Source organism: Mustelus asterias, chromosome 15 (genome assembly GCF_964213995.1).
Source record: "Mustelus asterias chromosome 15, sMusAst1.hap1.1, whole genome shotgun sequence".
NCBI classification, from domain to species: domain Eukaryota; kingdom Metazoa; phylum Chordata; class Chondrichthyes; order Carcharhiniformes; family Triakidae; genus Mustelus; species Mustelus asterias.
This window is the reverse complement of record NC_135815.1, coordinates 44844936-44857193: the sequence shown is the minus strand read 5'-3', so window position 1 is coordinate 44857193 and position 12258 is coordinate 44844936.

Below are 12258 nucleotides of genomic sequence, written 5' to 3'. Positions count from 1 at the left end.
CACACATCTACTTGTTCAAAACTAAACCACTTTGATTATGGACTGAAGGGAAAGGAATTCGGTGTTTTTAGTTTATCTCTCCTCCCCTATCCAAAACATTTGCCAACATTGCTTTAAGTTTTTTTAAAAGGCATACAATCACTATTAGCCCTTTGAAATCATCTGAGTAGCAAATGAGGTGCCAGAAGATGTTTCCCTATCATTGTCAGTGTTTTAAGGAATACGGTTAATATCCCTTTAAATAGCCCAATAATCCTCCTGTGCAAAAGAACCCACGGGGTATGTCGAGAGGCTGAGAAGTAGTGACAGCAGTGCTGATTGACACGACAATAGTGTTTGAAATCTTAACAATGTCAGCTGATTGCATCTGAGCATTTTAATTAGGCCCCGCCTGTTTCCATGGGAACTCTAGCCTCATAGCAATACCAAGATGAAAATCAGTCCCTCTAAGCTTTTGAACATTATTACAATTATAGCTCCATAAAAAGCAGTCCTTGAGTGGTAATTTCGCTGATGACAGGATCAAAAATGATAATTCAGCAATATGAAGTAGCACTTCACTGTGGATCAGGATAAAAAACCCCTAAGATATAGCATTCATTTAAAACAAACTTAAGATGCTGACAGGAGGCAATTGCCCATAATAAACAGAAGATCTCACCAATGATGGCAAATTCTAGACCATCTTGCAGATATATGAAATGGTGTCATAACTTAAAGGCACTCATGAAAGAACTGTCAGAGCGTGTAGTCATCTGTGAGGTACTCTGGTCACAGAATTGGACAGGATCTGAAAATGGGCCTAATTGTGCTCCAACCTTAGTGCTAAACATGTTGTCGAATGGCTGCATACCTGAGCAAAATCATGAGAGGATAGCATGAGTTAAAGCTAGCCTCCACTACTTAAAATTAGCATTCATCTTGGAAAGTTGAAGAGCACTGTGGCAGGAGTAGGTGCTGGAAGACATGCTACAACTGATTCTGTTCTGGGAAAGATGAAGAACAGCACAGCAGGGGAGAGAGCAGGCTCCAAGATTTTCTTGGACACTTTGATGCAGAATGTGGGGATGAGGAGGCCCACCAGACAAGTTTTGCAAAGGCGGTGGAACCAGGTGGCTATAGCAATCAATGCCAGGAGGCTAGCCCTGAGGACCTGGATGAAGTATCGCAAGAGGTTCAGTGATCTTGCATGAGTGGTCAAGGTCAGTGGATGCTATCTTCTTCAACGCTGTATTCTACTAACTGAAACACTAGCCTCAGAATCTGCTCAATTCACCATATAACCCTCACACACTTAGCAGTGCTGCAAGTCTCACACCCACAACTCACTGTTAGCTATCCAACCATGTCAGGAACATCACCCCAACAGATTGAACCACACTGACTGATACAATTCCCTCCATCAGGCAAGACAAAGTGTCATATAACAAGAGGCAGTAGCACCTAACTGACAGAGGCTGCATGATCTTATCACCATGAACGAAATGGTGCTCACCATTGTTGGAGTGGCCTTGATCCCAGCTGTGGCCAATGACTGTGCTGAAACCTTTGCACTTCTACAATTTCCTGATCAGACTGAATTTATTGGATGCCTGAAAAGAGACATGTGCAAGGATAATATTGTGGTGAGGGGAAGCAGTGATTTCAAGAGATGTATACTTGCTCGTGAATGTAGTCCCACTGACAGCTAACTGCCTTAACCATGCCTTGAGCGTTGCTATTGTCTTCCCTGCATTTTTAATTGTTGAATTAAATTTATATCGCTGCATTATCACTGATGGTTTTGGGTGATAGTGTTCTTTGACCAGTGCAACCAACTGTTTGAATATTTTTGTATCGGGGATCTCTGGAGAAATTAGACTCTGAATCAGAATGTAAGTCTGAGCCCCGCAGGCTGTTAGAAGGATTATCTTCTGCCTCTCCCCCACCCCACAATTTAATTGGCCCTGATGAAGAATAGGAGACACTTTACATATTGGACCCACTGATGTAATGTTTGGTGCTTGGGCAGGACTGTCAGAAAAGCCTGCAGTCAATGCCAAGGAACTTGAAGGAGTTTAGCACCAATTCGGGAGAGAGCTTGGAGCCTACTCTTTCCAGATTGCAATGGTGGTCAACTCCATTAATACACAACCATGATGCAGTTTGCAATGGTTGAAATCACAACTTCCATTGTAGAATAAACAGAAGCAATTGAAAGTCTGGGTGCTACATTCAGAGCTCAGACTGATGGCATGCAAGATCAGGTTCATCTGACTGCTTTGGCACAACTTCATCTTGTTACCACACAAGCTCAGATTGCTACCACCATGGCTGTGGATACCAGTGTTCAAAGGGCTTACAGAGTATCACAGCATTGCAGCAATCAGCACTTGGGTGTCATCCTGAGGGAGTCGCCGTGCCTCTGTGAAGAATGAATCTGCTTTCCTCTCTCAGGAATACAACATGGAAAGTTTATTTATTTATCAGTGTCACAAGTAGGCTTACATTAACACTGCAACAAAGTTAATGTGAAAATCCCTAGTTGCAACACTCAGCACCTGTTCGGGTACACTGAGGGAGAATTTAGCATGGCCAATGCACCTAACCAGCATGCCTTTCAAACTGTGGGAGGAAGCTGGAGCTCCCAGAGGAAACCCACGCAGACATGGGGAGAATGTGCAAACTCCACACAGGCAGTGACCCAAGCCAGGAATTGAACCTAGGTTCCTGGTGCTGTGAGGCAGCAGTGTTAACCATTGTTCCACCGTGAAAGAGCAGAACTCAAGAGAAGAAGTGAGAGTGACTGCCCTTGACATCAATGGGCATTTAACCGAGGATGGCATCAAGGAGCCCTAGCAAAACAAAAGTCAATGAGAATCAGGTGGAAACCTATCCTCTTGTTACCCAGCACACAGTAGGTGCTTGTGTTGATTGGAGGTCAATCAGCTCAGCTCCAGGGCATCATTTCAGGAATTCCTGCGAGTAATGTCCGAGGTCCAACCATCTTCAACTGCTTCATCAATGACCTTCCCTTCATCCTAAAGTCAGAAGCGGGGATGTTTGTGGATGATTGCACATGGTTCAGCATCATTTGTGATTCCTTAGATTGGAAAGTGATCAGTGTCCATATACAGAAATACCTGGACAACATTCACACTTGGGCTGATAAGTTACAAGTAATGTTAATGCCATAAAAGTGCTAGGCAATGGCCATCTCCAACAAGAGAGAACCTAACCACCTCCCCTTGACACTCAATGGCATTACCATCACTGAAACCCTCACTATCAACACCTTGAGGGTTACCATTGACTAGAAACTGAACTGTACTTGCCATATAATTGCTGTGGCTACAAGAGTAGGTCAGAGGCAGGGAATTCTGTGGAGAATAACTCCTCTTGACTCCACAAAGCCTGTCCATGATTTACAAGTCACACGTCTGGAGAGTTATGGAATATTCTGCACTTGTCTGGATGAGTGCAGCTCCAACAACACTCAAGAAGCTCAACATCATCCAGGAAAAAGCAGCCAGACTGATTAGTATTCCAGCTACCACCTTCAGCATTCACTGCCTCCACCACTGATGCACAGTGGCAATAGTGCATACCATCCACAAGATTCACTGCAATAACTCACCATGGCTCCTTTGACAGCACTATTCAAATCCACAAGCTCTATCACCTAGAAGGACAAGGGTACCAGATGTATGGGAACACTCCCACCTGCAAGTTGTCCACACACCACCCTGACTTGGAATTATATCACTGTCACTGGGTCAAAATCCTGGAAGTCCTTTCCTAATAGCACTGTGGGTGTTCCTGCAACACAGATTGCAGTGGTTGAAGAAGGGAGCTCACCACCACTTTCTCAGGGGCAATTAGGGATGCACAATAAATGCTGGCCTAGCTGGCAACGTCCACATCCTATGAATGGATTTTAAAAAAGCATTAATCTTCCCAGTGCTGCCACTCCACAGGCACCCTTGCAGTTGCTTGTCAGCCGGTCAGTCCACTCTGATGCCACTCATACCAAGATGGTGCAGCTGGATCTCACCCAGGGTGGAGCTACTTGAAGTTGTGCTCCAAGGCCATCTGCAGTCTCCCCCACTGAAATTCAGCAGTCTTCCACCAACCATGGAGCAGCCATTAGAGTTGTACTGCATATCAGTACTAATACAGACAAATGCACATTAAAAACAGGCATCAATGGAATGCACAATGGTGATTAACTGACATTTGTATGCACTATGGCACGATTTGATTGATATTTGTTATGGCCAAGGAGATGCTGTGATAGTAACAAAGTCAAGGGAAGATATGAGACTGTTTGTGAATGTGGAATTGGAGTTAGATTTAACTATTTTGCTGTCAAGTGAGGATCACCCAGCTAGAACGGCGATGTGTTGGTTGCCTCCCACCATCCTCCTGCTCCTCCTCCTTAATGGATGAATATTGAATATTTTTATTAGTGTCACAGGTAGGCTTACATAATGAAGTTACTGTGAAAATCCCCTAGTCGTCACACTCCGGCACCTGTTTGGGTACATTGAGGGAGGATTTAGCATGGCCAATGCACCTAACCAGCACACCTTTTGGACAGTGGGAGGAAATCGGAGCACCCAGAGGAAACCCATGCAGGCATGAGGAGAACGTACAAACTCCGCACAGACAGTGACCCAAGGCGAGAATTGAACCTGGGTCCCTGACGCTGTGAGGCAGCAGTGCTAACCACTGTTCTACCATGTCTGTATACATGGTGACAAGGGCTCTGCCTTCATGATGGTGAGGTAATGCATCCTGAAGCTTGGTATGTACTCTGTTGATTACTGCAGGGTTCCTCCAGAACAGTCCAGGTGGAGACAGCACTGTTTTTTAATGATCTTTCTATCACATTTTGCATGTCAGCCTGGCTTTCATTGTATGTAGACTGCCCGTGTGTGGATGGGTTACTCAATTAAGTCATGGGCCTTATCGTCAATGGATTTAGATTGTCAGTCATTAACTATCCATGGTGAATCGTGGTGGTTTGAGTGCAGGGATAGAGCTGGACAATAAGTTGATAGTATTGCTCGACTGAGCGCCAGCATTGATTCAATGGGACAAATGGCCTCCTTCTATACCATTGTGACGCTAGTAGCCAGGATTTTGTCAACAGCTTATCATTCCCAATGTCATAATCAGAACTAAGCGCCATCCCGCTTTCTCTTTTTTTGCCTATTCCCATGTGACTAAAATTAAAATTCTAAATACAGAGAAATGGATGCAAAATATGTGATTTAGCGACAGGGAAGATTTCCATTGGTGAAACCCACCATCAACTGACAATGTTACAACTGCTGATCCAGAGCCTCCGGGACAAACAGGGAGGCTCAGTGTCACAGTGCCACAACTTCCACCCAACCACATTGACTTTAACAATAAGACTTATTGAGAGCACAAAGGCAGCACGGGTGTTTCTCAAAATTAAATTTCACTTGTAAATATTTCACACTACCATTGGTTTCTCTGTACTCATGTGTGCATCAGTGTTATTTGTTGAGACGAGCTTAGTCAGAGAACTAAATGTGCTGGCACATCTCATAGTTGGCATGCATTGATGCATACAGGGGAGTTGGAGATGTTTCCTTTATTGTGGAAGAAACAATGTTGGGTGGGATTATCCCAAAAATTCAAAGTGTTGAATTTGCGTAAAAACTGGAGTAAATCCGCTGGTTTTTTCAGGTTATTGTGAAACAGGGCATCAATGAGACATTTGATAAATTTGAGGAAGTCTTAAAAGCCTTTAATAACTTTCAATCTGAAGCACAGTGAGATTCTGGAAAGGCCCAATTTCAACAGAACGGTCCAGAAACTAGGAATGTGTGGGTCAGATGCCATCAGATGACAATAGAGACTCAACACTATTCATTCTGCTAGAGTACAGGGGAGGCTATGTGGGGATGTGGCTGTAGGGATGGTGTGAGGGAGAGCCGAAATTCACACAGGTCATGGGAAGCATTGGGGTGAAAGTCACAGATGCATGGAGTGATGAGGATCAGGGCTCTGTGGTGACTCCTCACTGCCTACTGTGCTGTCTTTACTCTTTCAGTGCATGATTCAGGAGACAGGAGGATGATGGAGCCTGGTGAGTAAGGTTACATGAATGATATTGTGCCAGCATTATCTAACAGTTTGATTACATGTTTTCAATGGCAGAGGGCTGAAGCCATTGGCCTGACTCTGCAGGGGAATGATGATGACTTGCAGTGAGGAGAAAGTGATGCTTCTCTTATCCTCAGAGATATGACTGACTCCTGCCTAACAGAAAGCTGCATGTGCCCGACATTGAATGGGCACATCATGGGTTCATAAAAACTGGAATGATAGTCTCAGGCACTACAGGCTCCCCTAAGTATTTGACTAGACTTTCGCTTTTATCTTACACCTGAGGTGGACAGGCAGTCAGCACTTTGACGCCCCTCAGTCTCTCCGCTCAGGTGGAGAGATGTAAAATTGAAATGCCCTAGTATGGATGGATGGGTGGAGGAGGGTTTGCTCTTTCCATGAATGGGGTCTGTGGAAGGGTGGCCGGGGTGGGGCTGGGGGAAGTGGATGCGGGGCTTCTTGCACCCGGGCTTCTTTACTCAGGCCTCAGTGTGGACAAAATATAGCACAGCCGTTCGCCACAGGAATGAATGCTGGGTGTATGCATGGGTTTGCTGAGCTTGGCGGCATGCAATGACAGGATGGAGGCTCTGTGAGTACCCAAAGTTATTTATTATTTGTCATTATATACAGCGGTGACCTCCCTACACTAGTGCGTCTTTCACCTGTGCCAACTAGGCGCCTATCACTTCTTAATCTTCCACACTCTCCCACTATGCCGAGGTGCTTTCCCAGCATCCTCAGCTGAGGTTGAGGAGGCCTGCTGATTTCCACGCCCTGTTGCCTGAGAAGTCTCCCTTGGACCTGCTTGTGTCCAATGGGTTCAGGGGCTGCGAGGATAGTCCAGCCTGTTCAGCTGCTTTGCTTGCAGGAGAAGGAAGATGGCATTAGTGCATCACAGGGGATAAAGGAGGGGATATTGATTACTTACTTGAGACTTGAAGAATGACTGGGTGTCTTGAGGATTCTCATATTTGTCTGCTGCTCCCACCCTCATCATCAGTACAGACATGCTCTTCCTCCTCCCCAGCCAGCTTGAATGCTTTCTCCCTGAATGGGTGAGGGTTCTGAGCTCTGGCATTACTCTGGCTGGGCATGCTAGCTGCTGCTTGTTGTGGTTGAGTTTGTCCTGCAATGAAGCAGATAGGGAGAGTGTAGGCGGGAGTGGTGACATTTAAGATGATGATGAGGTGTGGCAGGTATGGGTCTTGAGTGGTGGCTGGAGTGTGAGCAGCATGTAGGGGGGACATGGTGATTGGGGGAGGGGGGAGGAGGGACTCCTTACAGGTGTTGGCAAAGCTCGAAGCGGTTGGGTGACAAATGAAGTTGGAACTGTGAGGTGTATGCGAGGGGGTCCAGAAAAAGAGACCTTCTCCTGGAGCGGGGTAGAGTGTGTTCCACCTCTGCTGCACTCCGTCAAGAAATCTGATCAGTGCTCCCTCTGAGAAAGGCAGTGCAGGCTTCCTGGCTGCAATCCCGTGCAGTCGCTGTGGAACAAGTGCTGGGGAGCCATTTATATGCAGCTCCCCAGTGACTGATTGATGCGATTAAATGGAGCTGTGGCGGGTGAATCAGAGGGAGGCCACTGTGGATGTGATGTGATTCTCTTGGCCATAAAACCTTTGTCAATGAGGCTCAAGATTCAGTCAGACGTTACACCAGAGCCCATCAGTGCGATTTACTGCATTTTTCACATCAGAACCGACTCTCTGCCAAATTCTGGTAAGATTACCCCCTATGACATTTTTTCGGGGGAAATTCCACCCATAATCTTGTTGAGTCTGGAGAAAGACTTGAGGGAAGAAGGATTAGTGTGTGGAACTGCGTAAATAGCAAGTCCCAGATTGATGATGTAAGAGAGCACATGACTAGGAGAGGAGAGGGAGAATGATCAAGCCTTCAGCGTGTCATGGACAGCTGAACATAGTTCAGCTGATAAGCAAAGGGGTGAAAGGTTATGGAGGTAGGCGGGAATGTGGAGCTGAGGTTACAATCAGATCAGCCTGAATCTTATTGAATAGCAGAGCAGGCTTGAAGGGTCGAGTGGCCTGCTCCTAATTCATATATTCTTCCATTCGTATCTTTATGCAAAATGAACCAGTTGTTATTTGAATATGCCAATACCTCAGTAATCATTCTGAAACTAGACCAACCAACATACAGCAGCCACCATCTACTGAAGGTAGTGTGGTGAACCATCGTTGGTTCCCACTGTGGGATTGTTCTAATGTTGTTGTTGGGCTAGGGTGTTTACACTGTGGGATTAATACACCTGTGGTTGTTGCTGTTGTGGCACATCCCAGTCGGGCTCCGCCTCCTGGGAGAGGTATAAGACCCCCTGCTCGGGCGGGACCTCGTCAGTCTGGAGTGGTGTACTTATGTTCTAGTAGTTCCATTGTTAGACAATAAAAGCCTTCAGTTACCGAAGCCTTGTGTCTTGTGCTCGATTGACGTGCATCAATTTTATTGCCTAACACTAAGCTCTCGACGGAAAGGAGAGTATGGAACAAATACTAAAGCCAGAGCGTCTGACGCTGGATCCACGTGCGGTCGGCGCCTCTAACACCTTCGACCACTGGCTGAAGTGTTTCGAGGACTACCTGGCAGCCTCTGCAGCGGTCATCACAGATGACGACAGACTCCGGGTCCTCCATGCGAGGGTAAGCGACACTGTCTACCTCGCGATCCGTGCAGCCACCACTTACCCGAGGGCCCTCGAGCTTTTAAAAAAGCGCTACACGAGACCTCCCAACGAGATCCACGCTCGTTACCTCCTCGCTACACGACGTCGGCAGTCGGGCGAAACCATGGAGGATTACGCCAATGAGCTCTTGCAGCTTGCCAGGGGCTGCGACTGCAAAGCTGTGTCGGCTGAGCAGTACATGTACGACCTCGCCCGAGATGCGTTTGTGGCAGGGGTAGGGTCTTCGTACATCCGTCTCAAGCTGCTGGAAAAGGGGAATCTCAACCTGACCCAAGCTATGGAGACGGCTGAAATGCTTGAGGCGGCTTCGAAGAGCTTGGTCCTGTATCCGGAGGACCACGTGGAGACAACGTGGCAGGAGCAGTCACAAATCCCTCCTCGCCCCACGGGCTCGAAGTGCAGTGTTATGGCATGCTCCCATATAGACCCGACGACGGCGGCAGCCCCAGGCGGCCCGCGGTGCTACTTCTGCGGAGGAGCCAAGCATCCACGACAAAAGTGTCCTGCGAAAGCGGTGGTCTGTAATCAATGCGGTAAAAAGGGGCACTACGCGAAGGTCTGCAGATCGAAGCCCAAGAACGGCAGTGCAGCCTGTGACCCTCCAGAACGGGGATCATCACCATCGACGTCGAAGTACCCACGGGGTCCGTCCACGTGCGAGTCCAGGACGACACCATTGTGGTCGGCGGAGTCGGAGGAGGATGAACACCAGGAGTCGCTACGCTTGGCGCCCTCAACCATGTGCGATTCATGGGGGCGGCCATTTTGGTGGACAACGACCAGGAGCGACCAGCAGGGGTCCTCAGCATCGACCTCAGCTGCCTGCAGTGACGTCCAAGGGCCAACGGTGGCGTCGATCACCCTGAACCAGGCTAAGCACCACAGGCTTGACTGTTCAATGATGAACATTAAGGTAAATGGTCATACAGTTTATTGTCTGTTTGACAGCGGGAGCACTGAGAGCTTTATTTACCCTGACACTGTAAAGAGGTGTGGACTCCAGGTTCTACCTGCCAAACAGACAATTTCTATGGCATCACGGTCCCGGTCTGTCCCTGTTCAAGGACGTTGTGTGGTAACTCTGAAAGTGCAGGGCACAATTTACGAGCGATACAGGCTCCTTGTGTTGCCGCATCTTTGCGCACCAATTCTCCTCGGACTAAACTTTATGGTCCACATGAAGAGTGTGATCCTACAGTACGGTGGGCCACTCCCTTCGCTGACAGTAGGGGACCAGCTGCAGCCTCCAAATTGTCCAAAGCGCCCTGCATGCAATCTTTCCACATTAAAGATCACCACACCCTCTTTATTTAAGAATCTGGTACCAGGCTGCAAGCCCATCGCTACTAAAAGTAGGCGTTACAGCGCTGAAGATCGGATCTTCATCAGATCTGAGGTTCAGCGGCTCCTCAAAGAAGGGATCATACAGCCCAGTGTTAGTCCGTGGAGAGCACAGGTCGTGGTGGTTAAGAGCGGGAACAAACCCCGGATGGTCATTGATTACAGTCAGACCATTAATCGATATACGCAGCTGGATGCGTATCCTCTCCCGCGCATATCTGATATGGTCAATCAGATTGCGCAGTACCGGGTGTTCTCCACCATAGACCTTAAGTCCGCCTACCACCAACTCCCCATCCGCCCAGAGGACCGACATTACATGGCTTTTGAGGCGGATGGTCGTCTGTATCAGTTTCTTAGGGTTCCATTTGGTGTCACCAATGGGGTCTCGGTCTTCCAGCGTGCTATGGACCGAATGGTGGACCAGAACGGGCTGCGGGCTACCTTCCCGTACCTGGATAATGTCACCATCTGTGGCCGTGATCAGCAGGACCATGACACAAATCTCCAGATCTTTTTGCGCACTGCATCTCGCCTGAATCTGACCTACAACAGGGAGAAGTGTGTATTCCGTACGCGCCGGTTAGCCATCCTGGGATACGTAGTGGAAAACGGGGTAATTGGCCCTGATCCCGACCGTATGCGCCCCCTTGCTGAACTTCCTTTGCCCGCTAGCGCAAAAGCACTGAGGAGATGCCTAGGCTTCTTCTCCTATTATGCGCAGTGGGTCCCCAACTACGCGGACAAAGCCCGTCCGCTTATTAAGTCCACAACTTTTCCACTCACGCCAGAGGCCCAATTGGCCTTCAAGGCATTGAAACACGACATTGCGAAAGCCACGATGCATGCGGTGGACGAATCCATGCCTTTTCAGGTGGAAAGTGATGCATCTGATTTCGCCCTGGCCGCCACACTAAACCAGGCAGGCAGGCCCGTCGCGTTTTTTTCCCGCACCCTCCAAGGTCCCGAAATTCGGCATTCAGCGGTGGAAAAGGAGGCCCAGGCCATTGTGGAGGCCGTCAGACACTGGCACCATTACCTGGCAGGGAAGCAGTTCACCCTGATCACGGACCAGCGGTCCGTGGCGTTTATGTTCAATAACACGCAGAGGGGCAAGATCAAGAATGACAAGATCTTGCGGTGGAGAATTGAGCTCTCCACCTATAATTACGATATCATGTATCGTCCAGGGAAACTCAATGAGCCCTCGGATGCCCTCTCGCGCGGAACATGCGCTACTATGCAGGAGGACCGCTTGAACGCCCTCCATAATGACCTGTGCCATCCTGGGGTCACTCGGCTCTACCACTTCATCAAAGCCCGCAACCTGCCTTACTCGGTGGAGGACGTCAGGTCAGTGACAAGGAGCTGTCGGATTTGCGCGGAATGCAAACCGCACTTTTACCGACCTGACCGGGCACATTTGGTCAAGGCCACTCGCCCCTTCGAGAGGCTGAGTGTGGATTTTAAGGGCCCCCTTCCCTCAACAGATCAGAACGTGTACTTTCTTAACATCATAGACGAGTACTCCCGGTTCCCGTTTGTTGTCCCCTGCGCGGACACGTCGACTGCCATGGTGATCAAGGCATTCCGTGATCTTTTTACCCTGTTCGGGTACCCCAGCTATATACATAGTGACAGGGGCTCGTCGTTCATGAGTAATGACTTGAGGCAATTCCTGCTCTCATACGGGATTGCCTCTAGTAGGACCACGAGTTACAACCCTAGGGGCAATGGACAGGTGGAAAGAGAGAATGCTACAGTCTGGAAGGCTGTCCTATTGGCGCTGAAGTCCAAAGGCCTTCCAGTCTCCCATTGGCAGGAGGTCCTCCCAAATGCGCTTCACTCCATTCGCTCCCTCCTGTGTACGGCAACCAATGCTACTCCCCACGAGAGGATGTTCTCATTCCCTCGGAAGTCGTCCTCGGGGATATCTTTACCAGCCTGGTTGACGTACCCAGGACCCGTCCTTCTGCGGCGACATGTAAGGGCCCGCAAGTCCGACCCCTTGGTCGAACCGGTCCACCTCCTCCACGCCAACCCTCAGTATGCCTATGTGGCATATCCTGACGGGCGAGAGGACACAGTCT